The sequence below is a fragment of the Podarcis tiliguerta genome, assembly GCF_965153285.1.
Source record: "Podarcis tiliguerta genome assembly, chromosome: 5".
NCBI classification, from domain to species: Eukaryota; Metazoa; Chordata; class Lepidosauria; order Squamata; family Lacertidae; genus Podarcis; species Podarcis tiliguerta.
Genome location: NC_139538.1, coordinates 53,831,203 through 53,852,913, shown reverse-complemented (window position 1 = coordinate 53,852,913; position 21,711 = coordinate 53,831,203). Strand labels below are relative to the sequence as shown.

General features: G+C 41.8%; 1 long non-coding RNA gene across 1 annotated transcript; it reads right to left on the bottom strand.

Moving 5' to 3' along the window:
- Window positions 1-3,911: 3,911 nt before the first annotated feature.
- LOC310677618 lies at window positions 3,912-10,949 on the bottom strand. Its single transcript, XR_014511337.1, has 3 exons — window positions 10,792-10,949; window positions 5,011-5,118; window positions 3,912-4,233 (listed from the first exon to the last, which is right to left on the bottom strand). It is a non-coding gene; the product is annotated as an uncharacterized lncRNA (long non-coding RNA).
- Window positions 10,950-21,711: the final 10,762 nt, after the last annotated feature.

Below are 21,711 nucleotides of genomic sequence, written 5' to 3'. Positions count from 1 at the left end.
ATATTGCCAGTGAAAGCGTGGGAAGAAAAACCTACCTCTTTACCATACTTTAACTGATTTACTTGTAACAACTGCAAGATGGTTAAAGGCTGTTAAGTGATCTTGAGTATCTATGCAACTTTAAGGAGAGTGCCTGAGGTGGAGGAGAAGATAGATGCAATTTCACCTGGCCAAGAAAATGGCATGACAGAGTACCGAGTGAGATAAACATCTATGGAAATATAGACCAGCCAGTGCTGCCAGTCAGAGCCACAACCCACTTAAGCTGAGGCTCTTGGATTTCAGTGAAACCAATGAGACAAAGGAGACTTCTATTCAAGTAGATCAGCTGCCTTGGGTGGCTTGGGTGGCTTTCCAAAGTCAGAGGACACACCGCAGTTTACAAACTCTCAGACAGGATGGTATTTCTCTAATTTAAAAGTGAACTGTGAAACCTTCCCTTTTATCTTGCTTTAAAGGCACATTAGATGGGAGAGTGTTTTCATTTTGTTTTGATTAGCATGTAATGATTTTTTGGGGGGGAAAGTATGGGCGATATTTGGCAATTGTTAAGAACATAAAACATTATTATTATTATTATTATTATTATTATTATTAAGGCCTGGTCTGGTTCCAAATCACTACTTTGATGGAGAAACCAGAACCAGTGAACTTTATGCCCTCATTTCACAAGGGGACCATTGTGGTGGGATGCAAATACCACATCATGAGCACAAACCATCATAAATGTGCAATGGAAGGAACATCTAGAGAAGGCCCCAAGCTAGGTTTGAGTCTAGTGGCAGAAAGGAGGTGCATATAAATGCAGTAAATAAATGAACAGAATAAAAGACTTTAAGTGTGTTGGGGCTGCCTGAGACAGAACAGCAAATGGCACCCCTAGTCAAGGAGCATATTAGTACCCAGGTCTACCTGAATTGTTTGCCACCTCTGGCCAAAAAATAAAAAAAATCCCACAAGTGCTTCTCCTTGGGAGTAAAGGATCAACAATAATAAATGGAATGACTAACAAATTGCTGACCCTTCATGACACCCAGAATAATCTGCCTCAGGTTGAGGGATGGGAAAGCTGTGGTTTCCCAGCTGTTGATGGACTCCAGCTTCCATCAACCCCATCCAGAAAGGAAGATAGGAGTTGTAGTGCAACATTACCTGGAGCTCCACTGGTTCCCCATGACTCCTTGACATAAGGGTAGAGTCAGGCCTGATGTTTACCCAAATAGGTGGCCTTGGGCATGCCCAGTGAAAGCGTTGACACTTTCTTCCTCTTTGAACAGCAGTCCCATCACATGATGCTTTTGAATGTACCTTCAGAGGCATGTCTTGGAACATTGATTGTGGGATATGTTCCCTAACCCCCCCCCCTTGGATATGTGAAATTTAAGTGTGCAAGGTTTGTGGATGGTAGGTTGGTTTTGTTTTGTGGAAAGAGAGGAGAAAAGGACAGAGGTACATTGTTTCTCCACATGTTTGTCTGCAGATTATTCCTATCTGGTCAGTGCAAGCTGTTTGCTTTTACTTTAAAAATGGATGTCATAAGTCCATTCAAATATACTAAACAGTGAATTCCTAAAAGCTCTAGTAGTGAGTTGCTGGACCCTAAAATGTAGACATTTTCAAGCAAAGCTACTACTACTGTACAGGATCCCTGTACAACAGAAGGTTGACAAAATGAGAGGACTGACATACTGCAAGTTAAAATGTTACTATATATACAGCATATATAGTTAACTGGGAAATGGTGGCCCTTGAAATCTTTACTATTTTGGGGGGGGGGAGGCAAATGATAAGACCCCAGGCTTCATATACATATTTCACATGAATGCTCCAATCCAATCCCAAATATATCCACTCAGGAATAATTTACATTTGTTTAAATAATTTAGATTTCTTAGTAAGTATGTTTAGGATTCCAGTGTTATTTAAAATTCTAGTTTAATATTTTATCCAGTCCATTTTTTATTTACTTACATACTCTCCAGGTGCTGCTAAAAATGCAAGCCACTTTCCCCTCTGAACAGAAGGAAATTATGGGAAGCCTTCCTAATCTATTTTATACAAGTTGTGAATGTTTGCCTTTAACAGCTTCATGATGGAAATTCACCACGGGGAAACTTTTCCCAGCTTGAAGATGCTGTGATGGAAAGCTTCAGCTATTGATTTTCCTACTTTTTATGCTGTTGGGAAACGTACAAAGTCCCTGGCAGGAAAACAACAATCGTGCCCTGTAACCATCATCCCACTCACCCACCTCAAACCTTGCAGAACTAAATTTTATATACCCAAGAGGACTTGTTTTGGGTGGGGTATGTTCCCCAGTGTCCCCTCACATGCCGCTGAAGGTACTGTCAAAAGCAGTATGTGATGGGATTGCTGTTTGAATAAAAAAAGACATCAAGTTGCATCATAAATAGATTGTTGCACAAAGCAATCCAGGTGATTCAAGTAAGCAAGCCAAACAACACACAGAAGAATATCATTAACAGAATACTTTTATTAACTGTCTTCCCTTTCTATACCATCTTTCTTCCACCATGGATCCCAAGGTGCCATACAGGTGATTCCCATTCAGGCACTGATCAGATCCATACCTGTTTAGTGTCACCAAAGTAGTGGCTTTGTGGACCTTCACACCATACCTTGGGTGAGGTGGCTGAAGAGGAGGTATTAAACCCAGAAAAGTGGTGTCAAGGTGAAGTTGAAAAGCCAAAAGAAGGGACAGAGATATATTTAAAAACTGTGAGAAATCCACACATGCAATCATGCTCATTTGAGGGTGTGCAATAGCAGTTAGATGGTTTAAATTCTGTATTTGAAAAGAAAGCCAGATGCATATTAATCCAGTGCCACTCAGGGACTGGTAACAAATATATATGCACTCATTCATGCAGTTAAATTTCTCCTAACTCATTCGATTTAAGTGATATCCGGATCTGAATGTTTCATTTCATGCTATTACCAAAAGAGTTTATTGTGGGTATAAGAAATCCACAGTTGTTTACACATGTAACTCAATACTAAGCATTGCAAAGCAGTGCATATTTGGCAAAAACTGAGTGAAGTAATTGGTTCTGTATTTTCATGATTTGGATTTAGGGTTGTTGAATTGAGCTGGATCAAATGTCTCCAGATTTTCTCATCTAACAGGGAGCTGTCTAGCACTGTGATTTTTTAAAGCCATCCATTGAATCACAGCTGTGAAGCAAACTCCTGCCTACCAGGGTCATCCTGAAGATTTATGACACTCCCTGAAAGACTTGGGGTCTATAAAGCTATGAATGGATTACACTAATAACATTGATCATATATTTTTCAATTGAGATAACTTTTTTTTAGAACACAGTGAGTAATAGAAGACACCAGAATGAGGACTACTTACACAGAATGCTGCAATAAATATTGCTGAGGTACCTTGTATTGCCAAGTTGTGTGCATTAGATGGCTGTACCAGTAAAGGAGATTAGAGAAAAGTCATACATCTATTTTACAGTGAAAGAGTCTTGCTCATCTGTACGACGTCTGCGAGATCTGAAGTGTGGCATGTGGCTTTATCAAATGAATTCAATACCAATTAATGCTTTATAAATAAAAGGAATAAAGAAAATAATATTTCCCACGATGCCTGGAGTAAAAAAACCCAATTACTACTGCATATATACATATCTTCTCCTACTCTTAATTCCTTGGTAACTGTTACTCATGTAGGGCACAATCCACCAATAGTTAATCATGACCAAGACATCAATTCTAGGCAGGTTTATTCAGGAGCAAGTCACAGAGTGTGTCTTACTCTCAGGCAAGTGGATTGAGGATTTCAGGTTGAATTCCTTGGATTTGAATTGAGCTTAGCTAGCAACTACATTTTGTCAGGGCTAATTACTTTATCCACCCCTCCTGTGGGAGGCCAGTGCAGAGTTGCATATGTGGACAGGATTCTCATAACACATTGTAGAGCCCTCTCCATTATCCCCTTCTTCTTTCAGGCGTGTAGCAAGTCATCTCACCTTTATTTGGAATGGGAGGGAGAGGATTCAGCAGCCACTCTCCTCAGCTCTTCAGTGGACCGGCTATGTGAGCTCCTAGCCCCCAGGTGCTCCCATGGAAGGACACAGAACATGGGCAGAGAACTTGTGGTCCTTCAGATGGTGGTCACCCATGACCACTGGCCTTCCTGGCTGGGTCTGATGGGAATTGGAGCCCAGAAATATCTGGAGGGCCTATGGGTTCCCCAACCTTAGAATAGAACACACATCAGATTTAATGTCCCTTTAAAATGAATGGCATTTTAAAATCATTGCAACTAACTCCCATTTCAAGGATGGGATGGGATGATTATGTTTGGCTGAATTATGCTGCACTGCACAAATCCAGGAAATTGCCTTTGTTACAGAATGGCTCTCCCACTCCACAATGGTGTGTTGAAAGTGACAGAACAGCAACAGATTGAATCTGTATTTTAAAAATTTCCTCTAAGCTTTCACATGCATCAATAATATTTGTTCCCTAATTAGTGTTTGTAGAACTGCACATAACATTGGATTTAAACAAGAATTATTTTATTACTATTTTACAACCCATAATTAATTGGATAATGTTCACAAGGATCAATTGTGTAAATGCGCTGTTTGGGATAGTTTCTTCTGCTGATTTAGTGTTGACTGCTCCCTTTACTGTACTGGGAAAGGATTTCTCTGTGTCTGAAAGGGTTTCTCTATGGCTGTGTCTGAAACTGGTCTGTGTGCCTGTCATTAGGTGGCCAAGTGGGGATATTAAGTGATGATACCAAGAAGGCTTGGAGGGCATAATGAAGGTGTCACCTCCCAAAAGACCCTGTTCCTTGTTTCTATCATTCTATCTTCAGAGAAGGAGGGATAGAGCAGACCCTCCCTTATGGAAGGAGGTAATTGTAGGTTAACCCCAACCAGTAGGTTCTCCAGTAAGTTTGAACAGAAGGACCAAAGATTGTTACCAACACAATTAGAAGGTACTCATTCCATATTAATACTCTACCTATGGTTTCCTGAGATTATAATAGTAGAAGTATGGTTTATGGTCCCAGCTGTAATGCTTTATGTCAGAGGTCCATAATCTTTTTGGCTTGAGGGTACACCTGGAAATCTAAAAAAACCAAACTGCTGTGGGCACCACAAAGAACCAATTTCACAGAAGAAAAACTGATGATGCTCAGCCCCTCACCAGTCTCCTCGAACAGGCAAAACACATACATTCCTAAAACCAAATAAAACATAGCCCAAAATACCTGACAACACTTGCAACCCCCCCCCCGAGATTTTCTCCTACCTGAACGACATCAATTAAACAAAACTAAAATGAAAAAATAAAAAGACAGGGGCAGGGAACCTGAGGGTGCCATATTGGAGACCCCATTTCCATGGAAGCCACAGTCCTATGTAAAGTCCAGATATAACACTTTGGAAATGTGTAATTTTATTCATGGGAAATTATAAAATTAATTTTTATTAAATCTGTTCCCTGCCCACTGGAAGCCCTACGCATATCTCCTTGTTTTCAAATATTTTAATTGAGGTTTCCCACTCTTACAAGTTTTGACTCTATAGGAGGGATGGGGAACCACAAATCTGGGTGTCAAATGTGGTCCTCCGTCTGACTTTCAGAACTCTTTCCTAGCCATATGCACCCAGGTCACACCTCTCACTAGTCCTCTTCTATACCTTCCCCATGGGCTTTTTGTGTTTGTGTATAGAAATGTAGCCTGCTGTACAAAAGTAAGAGTAACAATTGATACTCTGTCCAGTGTTGCTTTTGGCCCCACCCACTACTGAAATGTGATACCACCAACCTCAGCCTGGCTTTCCATGAGGAAGCACAACCCACCTACTGCTCTATATTATAGGGTCTATAGCAACAAGAACTAGAGGCACTTTTAAGTTTAAAAGTGGATCTCCTTCGAATTCTAGAGCAGCTATCTGATCCTGAGCTAGAAAGCTTGATACCATGTGTCAAGAAACAAACATAGTCACAAGGCTTCTAGAGATGTGAAGAGAAAAATAATATATGATAATTATTAGGTTGCAAAATGCCAGGGCCCTTTCACATGATGCTGAACCTCCTCCCATTCCACTGAAATTGAGTAGAACTGCAACACCAAACTCTCCAACTTTGCCCTTTAAGTCTCTTTCTAAGGGTGGGGATGGTGCTGAAATCTTTTACAGCTCTGCCTGGTATATTAAAAAAGGAGAATTGCTATAATCCATACTCAACCACCTGTGTAGGAGAGACCCAGACAAATATAGATTATTCACATGTAAACCAATAAGAAGAAAATAGAACCAATATGTGTGTGTACAGCAGCTAAATTATCTACAGTTTTAAGAGTTCCTAAATAATCATTGATTTCAAAGTGGTTACGGTCCATTGAGCCAAAAATCAGTTTCTTAAAAGGGCTCTCATATCTGATTTATATCACATACCTTAGTAATGCCAAAGGAGCTGCTGAATTTAAGATTAAAGGATGCCCCTGGATAAATGGAATCAGTTGCATCAAGGCTTCGATTTGCAAATCCGAAATACTACCGTTATGTATGTGCAGGTGAAATAAAGTGAAGATACAAGTAGTGTGCAATCGCCACCATACAGACTCCAGAGAAACAAACTGAACTGAATAGCTTCTTGCAGTAACATTTACAGTGTGCTGTTGCCTCATCAGTCTTGGCTAAATGAGGTTGCAAGGGAGGCTATGAAAGAGCACCTACTTCACAATAAAACAAACAAGAATGACTTAGCTTTGGTTTTCAGTACCATGGACAGCGACCAGGTCACTCTACTAATCCCAGAACAGTTCTTTGGCTGGTTTACTTGGAAGATTTCTAGATACATCAAAGGGAATAAGCAAAAACCTCCAGACCAAAGTAAACTCTTTACGCAATACAGTCCTTCTCCTCACACTCCACAGTAATTTCATTATCCTACATATATGGATGTCAGGTTAGAAGGCAATATAGGGGAAACATAATTTTATTGTTGTTGTTGATTTTTGGCTGGTGACCACAATAAAATATCCATAGATTATGAGCTGCAGTATCATGTCCACCATGTGTTTCTCTATGTGCAAGAGAGCATTATATTGTTTCTGTCATTTGGGGGCAAAACCAAAGAATTAGAAATATGTCAGGATTATAAATCTCAACAGGAATGGAATTAAGCTTAACAGATATGGGTATAAATTTTAAGACTACAGAGTTAAAAACAAGATATTGTGTTCAATTGTGCCTTCAGAAACATATCCCAAAAGTTCAATAGAATTACAACTTCATTTTATTTTGTATCAGAGAATTGGATAAGACAACATGAATGCTGTATTTCTGCCCCAAAGTGTTGCCTCACTGTCTTGTTAGTTCTCAGATTAGTCTTTCTTGTAGTCTTTTGAGCAGGCATAGGTAAACTCTGGCCCTCCAGATGTTTGGGACTACAATTCCCATCTTCCCTAGTTAACAGGACCAGTGGTCAGGGATGATGGGAATTGTAGTCTCAAATATCTGGAGGGCTGGAGTTTGCCTATGCCTGCTTTTGAGGTTTATAAAAACTGATACGGCATATGAAATATTGAGGAAGTGGAAAATACACTAGCAATATTAATTGTTTCATAAATACTGCCAGGTAAGATATGCTATTTTATTCTCTTTTTAAAACTGTGTTATTGAAAAACCAATAACTTGCCATTTGATTATACTTTTCTTGGCATACAGACTAGATATATAGCAGAAAGTGAACTAATAAAAGAGTAAAGCATTCTTCTCATTCAACTTTCAGTTACAGCCTCTTTTTGAAAAAAAGAACATATTTAGAATGTTAGTTTCTTATTTTTTGAAAAAGCTGCAACACTAATGAGTTGCAAAGATGTCCAGGGATGCTAGGTGACATCATCTTAATTCATATTTAAATGGCACATTGACATTATGGCAAATCAGGAGTAAGTCACCCCCATGACAACCAGCATTCTCCAACTATTACTGGTAGTTCAGATATGTTTATGTCTATTCTCTCAAGGTCAAAAACATGACAGACAATATCATACCTCTATATAGCTACCTGGCTTGAAGGCTGGAGAGATGGATCAACTAGCCCTCCATTTAAATCAATGGTAAATGTAAGTGCACTTGGATATAAACTGCGGTTAAGCAGAAACATAGCTGCCTGTGCCAACTTCATATTTTCCTGATGGCACATGAAGTAAATATGGCAACCAGATTTTCCCTTTCCTGTTGGATCATATACATAGATATGTTGCCCCCATACCTAGAAAGAAGACTCAGGACAACTTTTTATGTGGCAACAAGGGTATATTAATTCATTATTACTATATCTATGTTTTTAACTGTCCTTATTTTATCTGCAAGCTGTCTTGAGTTCCTGTCAGGGGGAAAAAATCATTATATAAATAACGATAATGATACAAAACAAATTGGAGGATCTGCAATTAGCCAAATAAATATGTGCAGGCAGGGGGAATCAATGGAAACATGAGAGTGAAGTATCCCTCCCCCTGGCCAAGTTAACCAGCAGGTGATTTGCCTCCCAGCTGAGGACTGGAAGAAAACTTCCTGTCTTTGTTAAGTGAGCCCTGGGTAAATGAAGCTTAGCCGGTGTACCCAGGTCCTGCTGGCTGTGCAGGCCTGACCCTAAGGGAACCAAGCCTGTGAGGATGACCAGGTGAAGAGGCATGGAGTCAGCCTTAAATAGCTGGCTAACCCTCCCTGCTCATTGGCCACTCTGGCCACATGTGATCTACTTATCCCCCTCTCAAAAGAAGGAATCAACCTGAGTCTCTTTCTTCTAGGATAGGTGGGGCAAAGTTGCTCCTGCCAAGAATGAGAACACAATTTCTTGAGCTTTTGAAGGCTAAATATAAAAATACTGATGTTCCCACTGTGCCCAAGTACATTTAAATCAAAATTTTAACATCATCTTGTCCATTAAAGTAATTTCTATTAAAGAAGGAAGAAATATGACGTTGTAAAAGGAAAGCTTCTGAACATGCAACAGTTAGCTAAGGAAGAAAAGAAAAGTGGCTATTATTTAAAATTCATAGAGATGGTGATAAGATTGATCTGTTCCGCTCGCTTAAAGAGAACTCTGGTGCAACCTTTTAAGTTAGTTTCAAGAATTGACACAATTGTGGAAACTCCAAAATTGTGTGGGCTTCTTGGGTACACTTTTCCTGACAGTGCATTCAAGGCCCTGAATAGTTGGAAATTGCCACAGATTGCCTTATTCTTCACTCTGATCCTGACTTCCAGCTACGTCAATTAAATCTTGGAAAGGTAAAATAAGCAACTAGTTTGGGACAACCCAGTTAAGTACTTATCATGCTCAAGTATCAAAGGGGCCGTCTCTATCCTTTGCCAGAAACAAACCATTGTTTTAATTGTTACAGCTTCCAAAAAGAATCATGGGAATAGTTTGGTGAGTGTGCTGAGATGTCCCAAGTTTCTGCTCTTCCCCCCTCCATAAAGTTCCCTGTAATGACAAATCCGTTCAAGACTACAAAGCAAGAGAGGATGTGGTTAACCAGTGTGGTGACTAACCTTTGATCCTCCAGTTGTCCCTGGACTACAACTCCCATTATTTCTGATCATTGGCCATTTTGACTGGGGCTGATGGAAGTGAGTCTAACAGCATTTGGAGGGCCACAGGTTAGCTACTCTGGTGCTGGAACATTTCCAGTGATTTCAAGCACCATGAAAATGTCCAGACTGGTACCATACAAATTAAGAAAAGGATCCTGAGGGCAGAATTAAGAAACAAACAGGGATTTCTCATTAAAACTATGTTGCATCCTATTTCTTGAATTAGTATACTTGTTGTTGGCATCTGTCTGCCTCAGGAAACAATGAAAGTGTGCACCTTTGGGCGTGAAGTCAAACTGTTGGAAGGTTGCAGTACCTGCTGTGGCTTCAGAGACTGATGTGGAATAGACATGTTTGGTTCCAGCTGGGACAGATGAAGGTCTCTGGTTGTGCTGCTGCAGATGCACCATGACATATCTTCTCTCTGTGCTCTTCCCAGTGGTCACTGCTTCTGGTCACTGCTATGGGTTGACCAAGGGCTGCCCCGCTTAAGCCATAGCTGACCAGTGAGACACAATGATCTCTCCCACCAATGAAGACAACCTGTAGTACTTGTACCTTACGCCAATCAGGTTGAACTTATAACTTGTAGCTGGTACCTCCCACATAGTTTTTGCTGTATTTGCAGTGACCTCCCCAGGGTGCAAGCCTGGGCAGTGTGTATGGAGATCCTGGGCTGCCCAGATGACAAGACACCCCTCTTGGTGTGGTCCAAAGCAAAGCAATACATCTGGCGCCAGCTGGGCTGCAGGAGTTGGCAGAAGGAGGCATACAAGACACCATCCAACTGCCTTAGGAATTCCACTCTGGATTTGTGTAGGGTTTAATCCTTAGCCTCTTCTTCTCTGGGAGATATTTCACAAAGCAGCGGGTACAAATTGTTCCTCAGGGTTTACTCCCAAAGGATTTCTCACAAATTAGTTTAACTGCAAGACAGCAGATGTTTAGGATCAAAGTTTCCTTTTTCCTAGATGGGCTACCTTGCCAGGTTGATGAGCCCCATCTGCCCCAGCATTCCAAGATAACACAGATTGCAACTAACTGTAACTTAGTTTAGATCACAATTATTTCTTAAAACCAGAGCAGCTGAAAGCCTCTAATCAAATCTTAGACTGTTAAAGAAGGCTACAGTTCTATGCATGTTGACAAAGGAATATATTTAATTGAACTCAGTGGGGCTTACTTCAGAGTAGGCTTGCTTAGGATCTCACTGCACATGGTTTTAGCCTGTAATGGTTTTTTTTCTTATTCTTTTCTCCATGCCAGTCTCATTTTCTAGTACGAAAAGACTCCTCCATTTACAACATCTACTTGCCCTTCATCATTGCACAGAGGCCACCATTTTACATTTGCACTGTTACATTTTCCAGGGCAGCAGATTGTTATGTCACTGAGCACGATTATGAGTCGGTGTGTGTCAAAGGCTTATGAGTCAGTATGTGTCACAATTACCCTCAAAATAAGCGGAGATGGGCTATAGGCAAAGAAATTGCTTATGCAAATAGAATTATTCTCACTAATGATCAACATCATGAGAGAAGATATTACAATGAAGCTAAGCTTCATTTTTAAAATGTTGCCTAAGTACTAGAGATCTTCCCGGTGCTCATTTTCCCCTTTAAACTCTGTCATTTGTACAGCCTATTAACCTTTAACTTTATGACTATCCGAACATGAAATACTGGCAGCATTTAAGCCTGAGCATACTGGAACCAAACCTTCTTACTTGGCAAAGAAGGTGAAGCACATTCCTTTAAATCAGTCATTTTTAATATCAAACACATGCACACACACGAGCATTAAGGAGATTATTTTTAGACTTGTATAGGGGGATGTTATTTATAATAAATGTTGCTGTGATTCAAGCCTTTCTCCAGTATATTTAAGTACATAATCTCCATTTCCATTGTAATTAAGGGTTCCCCACTGTTCTCTTGCAGCCTTATAAATATTAAACATAGTACAGCTTTACTTATCTGAATTGCCTGCGGGAGGTTAGAAAAACAATAATCAGAAGTTTGAATAAACAAGAGTTCTATTTACGCATGGTGACATTGACCTTGACTTACACAGTGGACCCACAGTGAATTTGAAACACCCAGAATTGAAATTACTGAAGTTTCACATGTGAGAGTGTAGTGCTTCTCTTTGGCTTACCAAAACTAAATAGTTTGATCCAGGGTGCTAGTAGAGTTTTCTGAAGAAGAGACTGTGTACAACTTCACCAGCCCAGGATCACCTAACCATCCATTTTTACCAAAGTTGCAAGTAACAGCAAGGATATCCTTTCCCCACTCCCATATGACAAGGCTATTGACTGTGCTTCATGTGGCAATAGAGATGGTGACATTTGGTGATAAAGATCACATCCAAGATCTTTGATGGTCTAGCAATGCTTTAAAGCTGTTTTGTGATATTTGTTGAAGTAACAGAGTACTTGCATCTACTGAGTGAAGTACTGAATTCAACAGTGCAGAAAGCTCCAGTCTTCTAGATCTTCACTGGTTCACTATCTCAGAGGCAGCCTTAGAATGACTTTGCGTTTTCCACCAAGCAACTTAACTCTGTGAGCTTGTCTACACAGTTTAATGAATTCTGTATATTCTAATCAATATGATGACTGTTTACAAACTTTTCTGATTGGCAGGCAGAAAGAACACTTGCTGTATCGCAGCCACAACAATGTTGTCACTTGACTGAGAAGTTGTTTTACACAAGCTGCTGTATCTAACATATTACAGTGGTACCTTGGGTTACAGACACTTCAGGTTACAGATGCTTCAGGTTACAGACTCGGCTAACCCAGAAATAGTACCTCGGGTTAAGAACTTTGCTTCAGGACGAGAACAGAAATCGTGCTCCGGTGGAGCTGCAGCAGCAGGAGGCCCCATTAGCTAAAGTGGTACCTCAGGTTAAGAACAGTTTCAGGTTAAGAATGGACTTCCAGAATGAATTAAGTTCTTAACCCAAGGTACCACTGTATATCTAAAAGATTTGGAAACCAGAGTCCAGCGTAGAGAAATTACATCTAACACAGCATTAGTTTGGAACTTGATGGTTGCCAGGATTAGTTGTCATGTGTGTAGTAGGATCTCCAACACAGTGCCAGTGGGCACTGGTGTGTCTGGCAGTACCTCCTATGTCACCCATGCAAGAACTCAGTAAACATCCCCTCAATAATTCAAGACTGTTTGTTTTGCCTGCTTAATTCCTGTTTGCACTGAGTCAACCTCTTCTACACTGAACACATCCTCTTAAACATGCCCATATTTCATTGGGCGCTAGGACCTGAAATCCCACTTTTGTTCTAAAGAGAGAAGTACAAAGAATGTGAGGCAGAATGGTGGAGGAGGATGTAAATGCCTTTGTTTCACTTGAGTAGGGAGACTGATGCGGGGAGCATAATTAATAGAATCATAGAATTGTAGAGTTGGAAGGGACCACAAAGATCATCTAGCACAACTATAGATAAGTGGAGATTAGATAATCTGAAGTCGCTCAGACATTCTGGAACCTGCACCAACTATTTGGGTAAATGCATGACCTAACTGAAAAATGTGAATACGATGCAAACTTTCCAACCACCACAAGGAGCATGCAACATGCTCAATGACATGACAAAATGGGACAAAAGTGGGAAGAAAGGATGAGGATAAGAAAGGATTAGGCTTTGTCCGCTCATTCATTTAGCTCTTCTTCTCAGTATCATTCCATTTTTAACATTTACCTAAACTTCTCATCTTCCCAAACCCTGTTTTGTGGTTAGTATAAGGCCAGCCTGAAAGATAATATATTGCGACTGCTATATTATTTATTTCAAAGCCAAGTTATTGATTATTGCCCACTGAAAGTGACAAATGGCATCTGAGAAAGGCACGGTCAGCGAGTTCTATTAAAAAAATGATAGTATTGCTCATGGATTGTTAAAAGGTTCAGTTTAGGTACTTTATAGGTTTATATCCATCACAATTTAATGACCAAATGATGAAAAATATGAGTCATGGGAACAATTCCTTTCTGTTCAAGTTTAATGTTCAAGCAGTTAGCAAAATAGGACACTTCTGGTGTGAAAGTTTTACACACCCAGACCTCATAATACATAATAGAGTAATTAGCTTTATGTTTCTCTCTCTCTTTTTTTCCAAACAGGGACTATGTGAGATAAATGGTTAAAATTAATGCTTCTTGAATTAAACGGCATTCTGTCAAAACTTGCTAAAAATCGATTTGGACTAGAGTCTGCCCTCAAAAGCATTGGCCTTCAAAAGTGAGGAACGTATTTGTGTTCCAAGATCAGGTAGGAATGGGAAACCTGTGCTTCTGAAGATGTTGGTTGGACTACAGTTCCCATCATCCCTGACCGTTGGCTATCCTGGAGATGATTGGGCTTGGACTTCACCAGTATCTGGAGGACCACAAATTCCCCACTGGGGATGGTGGATGAGTAAACTCCAATTTACATGACCAAAGTGGCAGGCTGAGAATGTGAGAGGAGTGAAGATTTAAAAGCATTTTGCACCAATTCAAATTTCGGCAAAAAGTCAGGATTTGAATTTAAATGTTTGAACATTTTTTCAGATTTTGCTTTTCAATTTTTACCCTCGGTGTCGCTTTTAACCATTAGGGCTTTTATTCTTAGGGTGCTTTCAGGTGGTTGCTATCCATATTTTCAGGGTACAATTATCCTATCACTTTTCTAAGTACAAAAGGTCCTATGAGAAAAGTGATGGAAAATTACATTGGAAAGTGTGAGGTGACAATCCCCAGCTGCCATATAGGCTATGTACATGCTAACCCAACTGCAACTACAAACAAATTATATATTATAGTTTTATAAACAATGATTATAAACAAATCATTTATAATATCAGGATGTAAAGTTTTGTCCTTATTAACAAATCATGGAAAATATTGGTTAAAATTGTTAATTCCTTCAACAGTTATTAATTAGAAGAACCTCACAAGAGAGAGAGGTTTAGGCAGAAGTTTTATTCGGAACTAATGTTCAGTCTCTGCTTCTTCCATTAGCTCTAAATATATATTTTTTGCCTAAACTTCTCTTCCTTGGGTATTATAACCTTATATGGGCATTCCCCCCAGGCAATTGTGACATATGTTCTTTCTGTTCCTCACTGACCCCACCCTAATGCTGCCCATACATTGTGGGTGTGTAGGGAATGTCTGTAACGAAGAGCTTATTGTATGTACATACCATCTCCCTGAAGCTAGGATCCCTGCATGATCAGGATTCCCAGTCACGGGGAAAGCCTAAGTGCATACAGCAAACTCCCCCCCCCCCCAACACATAGACAATGGTGGTGGAGATGACACAGAGGGGGCAGAGCAGAGGTGCCAACTTGAATAAAATATGGGGGGGAGCAGGTAAGCTCCACTCCACATAATCAATAACATGACATGGGCACACACAGACCATTTGAATGGCAATGCCCATCAGCTTGGGTGCCCCCGACCCCCTTAAATATTTTATTGGGGGGCAAAGGGACCTTGGCCCCTAGGAGTTGGCTCCTATGGGGCAAAGCTAGTGGGTGTGGCCTTGTTCTCTACCACCACATGATTGCAGGTATGTGGAGAGGAACAACCGTATAGGACCTGTGATGGTTACAGTTTTCATTTCTCAAAGAATAAAGTCACAGGCTCTTGCACTCCGTACATATTATACCAAGATTGTGAGAGGGAAAGGCTGTGCATCTCTGTTACTCCTGTTCAAAGGTCCAATGTGCCATTCTGGCCATCTCAGTACATTATACTAGTCCTCTGAATCACTTTTTCCTAGTTAGCTCAGGTTCATTTCAACCCACTCCCCACAATGTTTATTTCCTGACATCTAGATCATTGCTGTCCCTGGAGGCTTTATTTCTTCCTAGATTTAGAGCAACTTTTCACCCCTGCATCCAGCAAGAGCCTTTCTGTTCAGATCATTCAGCTCTTGTAAGCCCCTAACTTCGACCTTCCAGAAAGAAAACAGGCCAAAGCTGATAACTCTTCCTCTATCTGTATGGAGAAATTCTGCTTCATCACTTTCTGTACTGATAACAGCTTGTCAGGTGAGGGAGGAGAAATCACACCACTGGACGAGGCTGATACGGTTTGCAACACTCCCAATCAGAATAAAATGAAAAACCCAGCAGAAGTGTATTCACCGTTGTGAATTGTAGCTGTGAGAGCCAGAAACTGGCCTCAAGAGCTGATATAAATCTAGTAAAACAATTTTTTCACGTTGCCTTAATCCAACACCTTTGCTTAAACTCTGGCCTTTCCTTAGCGTTTTTCATATCATCCTAGACAAAATTCAGGGTGCTCTTTAGTGTTAGACTTAACTCAGTTTTACTTGTAGAACAAGCAATATTCAGCTAAATTATGTCCTTATCCAGAGGCAGATAATCTGAGCTGGGTAATGGGTGACAAACTTCTGGTGAGTCAGACTTTGCCCTGCATATAATTTCAGAGTAAGCATTATGTAAAGGCCCTGTCTTCTGAATGGAAGCTCAGAGGTCTACCCAGATGAAATCAATTATTTGCCAGCAGCTTCCAGACAAACAGAGGGAAGTACCTATTTTTGTAATGTGTACGTAACGTATTAGATTAAGAACTGCAGAATATTGGTGGTCCCTAATGCAAAATATTTGAAAAACAAACAAATGTATGGAAAATAAGATAGATCTATTCAGTGTTCAAAGGCAATATATAATGGGTAGCAGCAGGGCATGCAAACATATGGAGGAGTTGAATCATGCCCACAAGTCCTGCCCCCAGTCTCCAAGTGTCCACTGAGTCTGTCCCATCCTCTGGCTGCACATTCAACAGAAAGGGAGAATGTACATGGGGTCTGTATATGCAATTAGGAATCTGGGCACAATCCAGGGTCCTGACTATGTAGAAGCCATTGGGGTGGCATCCAGTTGTCACTGGAGTACATCATCCCTGACCACTGACTATGCTGTTTGGGACTGAGAGGAGGTTGCTGTCAGCGGCGGAACATGACTCCAACATGCCTGGGGTGGGAGGGGGAGGGGCAAGCAGCAGAGAACAAAGGCATCATGCAGCCAACCCCCACCGCCGCTAGAGCAACCCCAGCCCTGAACGGAGGCTGTTGCGCCCTTCTGGCAACCCCCCCTCATTGCTTTGCTTGTGTTTTGAAAGACACTCGCTGCTGCAGGGCGCCTGCTTGTGTTTACCTGTGGAAGGTTCCGCTTCCAAGTTCGCCCCCACCTCACATCTCCAGTGGGATGGAGTCAGGCTCTGCCCCCTTCCCCACGGCTCCCCAAGCTGGTGCCAGCCGCCCCCAGTTCAGGATGGTAGTGCCGGGAGGCGGGTGCGCTGCGCGCTTGGAGCCGAGTGCTGGCACCGGGGAAGTGGCCCGCCCGCCTCCCAGCTGGTGGGCCATTTTGTCACTCCCCTCACTGATAACACCTGGGGCGCGGTCCACAGCCCCCGCATCCCCCTTCCTACACCACTGGTTGCTGTGAATTGGGAAGCGGGAGAACCATAAACTTATTGGAGCAATGGCAAGATAAATAATGGAAATTAGGAGCAGCCTAGGATAGAGTCATCCTAGGGCAAATTTGTGTCTGGTCTATTCTATATGCAACAAAACTGTGACTGAGGATCATTGAGAGCAAATACAGCCCACTTGCTACCGTGTTAAGCCTCTGACTTCTTTTTCTAATGGGAGTGGGGAACCAGCATGGATTAGAGGATTGAGAGTTCCAGATTCAGTACTTGAACAGAAAGTCAAAGAGACAAGCTGCCAAGGTGCAACCTACCAAGGAAATCTGCAAGGAAATTTGACTTCCTGCTTGAATGCAGAAGCTGCCAAGGCTGCTTCAAGATCCTTGCTGGTGCTAGGTAATCTGGTGATGGGTATCAGAGACGCTTGGATTCAGGTACTGAATGGTGCCAGGATACTCTTAGGTTCTTTAATCTAGGACAAGGGTAGTTACTGTATTGCCCTCCAGGTATTACCTCCAGGTATCCTTGACCATTAGCTATGCTGTCTGGGGTTCATGGTAGTTGGGAGTCCAAAACACACAGAGGGCACTATGTTGTCCACCCCCAGTCTAGGAGGAAGCAAAATAGAGAAGGCGCTTGGAGGAGTAGGTTGCAGGAGGGTTTCGGAAGGCCTCTGGTGATATAATTTGTGATTTATGAACAACCTCCATTTCTGAGGTGGAAGTCACTGAAATTCTACTGTAATTCTCCTACATTGCAGTCGGTGCCAATAAAAACCAGGCAATGGTATCACTTTTACACCAAGTGTTGGTCCCATCAATATCTCTAATGTCATGGGAGATGATGAAAAAGAATGTTAGCCTTCGCTATTGGGCAAACATATTTCGCTATGATGTATAGAAAACGATAACCTGAGGAAATCCAAAAGTTAAGGGTGAAAAGCAACATATGCCTGCACATAGGCATCTAGTAACAACTGGGAAGTCCCTTAACTGCCTCTTAATGAATCCTCTGTGCCAAGGCAGTCAAGGGCAGATGGCAGGTTTCACCCTTTCCTGTGGATTTCCTTGCATGTGTGTAGTACTGGCTATAAAATTAATTCACTCCTAATTTATTTCTAGCAATCCAGCATGAGTCCCACATGAAATACTGTTGTGTTTGTTGTGAGTCAGCATCCAGGCAATGCGCACTAATAGTTATAGCATGAGGTGTGCATTTGCAGCATTGCTCGGAACTGGATTAACTGGTGCCTTCTAAGATGCTGGGGTAGTGGAAACCAAAAACTCAGTGCCTCTGTTTCTCTTTGGAGTGTGCCATTTTGGCTGAAAGACTCCCTTCTGTACCATTTGAAAAGCAAGCAAGCATGTAGGCTGTGCTTTGATGACTCCAGATGAGCCCCCTGGCTAGAGAGGAAGAGGAAAATCTGCCAACCTTTACATCTCCCAAAGCCACACCCAGGGACTAAACTGCAAGTGGATAAACCTCAAACCCAGGCTCTGAATGCAGCCCTCTAGGGCCTTCCCACCACTGGGACTTGGGAGAGTCCACGTCTCCCCAGTCCACTCTCCTCCTTGACCCTGCACCCTCCTCAAAAGCTTTTGCCTTTCTGGAATGTGTCCTTGAATTGTGAGAATCCTTCTTGCTTGCCTAAATGAAGGAAATAGAGATGTGTGTGTAGAAGGAACCTCTGGTTTTTGCATGGCTGGAATGTGGCCTATTGTGCAAAGTTGGGAATCACATCCATTTTTCTCTGGCCCTACCCACCACTGGCATGTAGCCCCAAATGTTGTCCTCAGATTGACAAAGGTTCCCTACTCTTGGGCTAAACACTGTTTTTGGTACAGTAGTACCTAGGGTTACATACTCTTCAGGTTACAGACTCCGCTAACCCAGAAATAGTACCTCGGGTTAAGAACTTTGCATCAGGATGAGAACAGAAATCGTGCTCCGGCGGTGTAGCTGCAGCAGGAGGCCCCATTAGCTAAAGTGGTGCTTCAGGTTAAGAACAGTTTCATGTTAAGAATGGACCTCCAGAACGAATTAAGTACTTAACCTGAGGTACCACTGTATTGCCATCTGTCCATACGTATAGGATCTGACCCTCACCTGAAGACTTTCTGATCAGATCCTTATTTCCGCCACCACCCCAGACACTTTCCTGGACCACTGCCAAAAAGAGTAGGCTTTCCCAATGGTTTTATCACTCTCTTGAATGCCTTCTACAAATTGCCCAGATGACTTGTGTAGTCTGCTTGCCACCGGAAGATGCTTTGTCTGTAGCCTTCCTTGGAGTATGATTCAGCGACTATATGTTTTAGAGGGTTCATTGTACTCAAGCACTTTATACTGTCATTCCTGTAGCATCTGAAGGTAGTTCACAATAAAAGATACAACAACAATTTAAACAGCTTTAAAACATTAAAAACAGCAATAAAAACCTGCAGAATGTTGCCTGATATCTAGTGTTAGTCATACTGAGTAGAATCATTGCAATCAAGGGAATGGAATAATGCCGGTCTCTTTGTTTCAGCAGCCCTACTCTGAGTATGATTAGCATTGGGAATCACCCTCTAAAAATACAGCAGCAGTCAAGGGCAAATTAAAATAATAGTACCGTCCACTGAAGTTAAAGGTAAAGAGACCCCTGACCATTAGGTCCACCCGTGACCGACTCTGGGGTTGTGGCGCTCATCTCGCTTTATTGGCCGAGGGAGCTGGCGTACAGCTTCCGGGTCATGTGGCCAGCATGACTAAGCCGCTTCTGGCAAACCAGAACAGCGCACGGAAACGCCGTTTACCTTCCCGCCGGAGCGGTACCTATTTATCTACTTGCACTTTGACATGCTTTCGAACTGTTAGGTTGGCAGGAGCAGGGACCTAGCAACGGAAGCTCACCCCGTCATGGGGATTCGAACTGCCGACCTTCTGATCTGCAAGTCCTAGGCTCTGTGGTTTAACCCACAGCGCCACCCACATCCCACTGAAGTTAAGCACCAGTTAAAGCTTGAGAGCACAGGTGTATTTCCAAGAGAAGTCAAAACAGCAATAGTGTCAATGACTGCCTAAGAGAAAGGTGATCTCATGGGGCATGGGGGGGGCACTAGAATAGAGAAGGCCCTTTTCCTGGTTGCCACCAAATACACTTCTCCCAAATATGCCACACGCAAGACAGCTTCCTTTTTAGTTTAGGCAACTATGCATTTCTTTAGTTCTTCTGTACTGATTTAAGTAAATCTGCTCCTTTCATTTGAACTCTGGAGTTGATTAAGTTTTAGCCTAGCCACAGACTCTCACCTCACCTGAGCCCTGTTTGGGCATTCTGTTCAGTTTTGTGATGACAGTCATGCAAAGGAGAGCAAGGGAACACTGACAAGGCCCTCCCACTCCTGCGGGTCATGTTCCCTGTCTTTACAGCCTTCCACAAGATGCCAGGAAAACTTTGGAAGCAGAACCCTGCAGAGTCGTGATATGGAGCCTCTGATCTTGGAAGAAACATAAAGCCATCATGACTAGTAGTAATTGATAGCCTTATGCTCCATTAATCTGTCTAATGAAGCTGTCTAGCCCCCCTTTTAAAGCCATCTAAGTTGGGGGCCATCAACACATCTTGTGGTATTTCCCAAGCCCCAGAAGAGATTACCAGGCCCATTAACTAGCCCTACAAATGCCGTTCTGTATCATATACAAAAGTCAAACTGCACTGCCAAGGGGGGAATTGGTGATGTCAGGTGACTGATAGGAGGGCATCTCTGACCACCTGTCAAAATGACCCACTTGGGATGGGGGAACCCAGGATCTGGCCCATCAGTTGAACAAAGGTTCCCTACCCCTAAACCTACATAGTCAAAAGACTCAAGACAGAGCCTCCCGATAGTACTGTTTCTGAAAACAACCAGGGGAATATCAGGAGTGAATGATCCCATAGATAAAAAACACCCTTTATCCTATGGGAAGCTAGCATTCCAGGACAATCTCCCCATGTGCACATGGAGGTTATCAAATGAGAAACTAACAGGCACAGTCCCAAAAGAACTGTGGCATATGATTCCTTAAAAAGATAGTAGATCAGACTCATACTGATGTCATCTATGCATTTGACTACCTTTCATTGTATTCCTAGAAAGTAGTGATGTTTTCAGGTTTCACAACCATTTTAATGTATCCATTCATTGGCATTATATTTTGTAATGTTTTAAAAATTGCTTCCCATCTCAGCTGTATGCATGCTGTAATATTGATTTTAAAATCCTATTTAGAATCCTCTAATTTAGCTATTTCTGGAGAGGATGATACATATGCCACCATCTGTCAGTCATGTGCTTCCACAGAGGGCAAACAGACCAGTCTCCATACAAAAGAATCTGACATCAGAAATAGCAGCATTCAGGAACCAATAACGAAAAATTTCAGCCTACTGGGACACTCTGTTACTAATAATAAGGTGGTCATTTAAAAAAATGCTTTTTAAAAAAGCAACTTCAGAAAAAGGCATGACTGCTAGATTGCAACTTATCAAGAAGTTCAATTCTATTCATTTAGGTCTGAATACAGACAGAAGTTTCAATACAGGTGCTAATTTACTACTCATTGCTAAGACAACTGTTATCTTCTATTTTTGCTTTTGTGAAGGGTC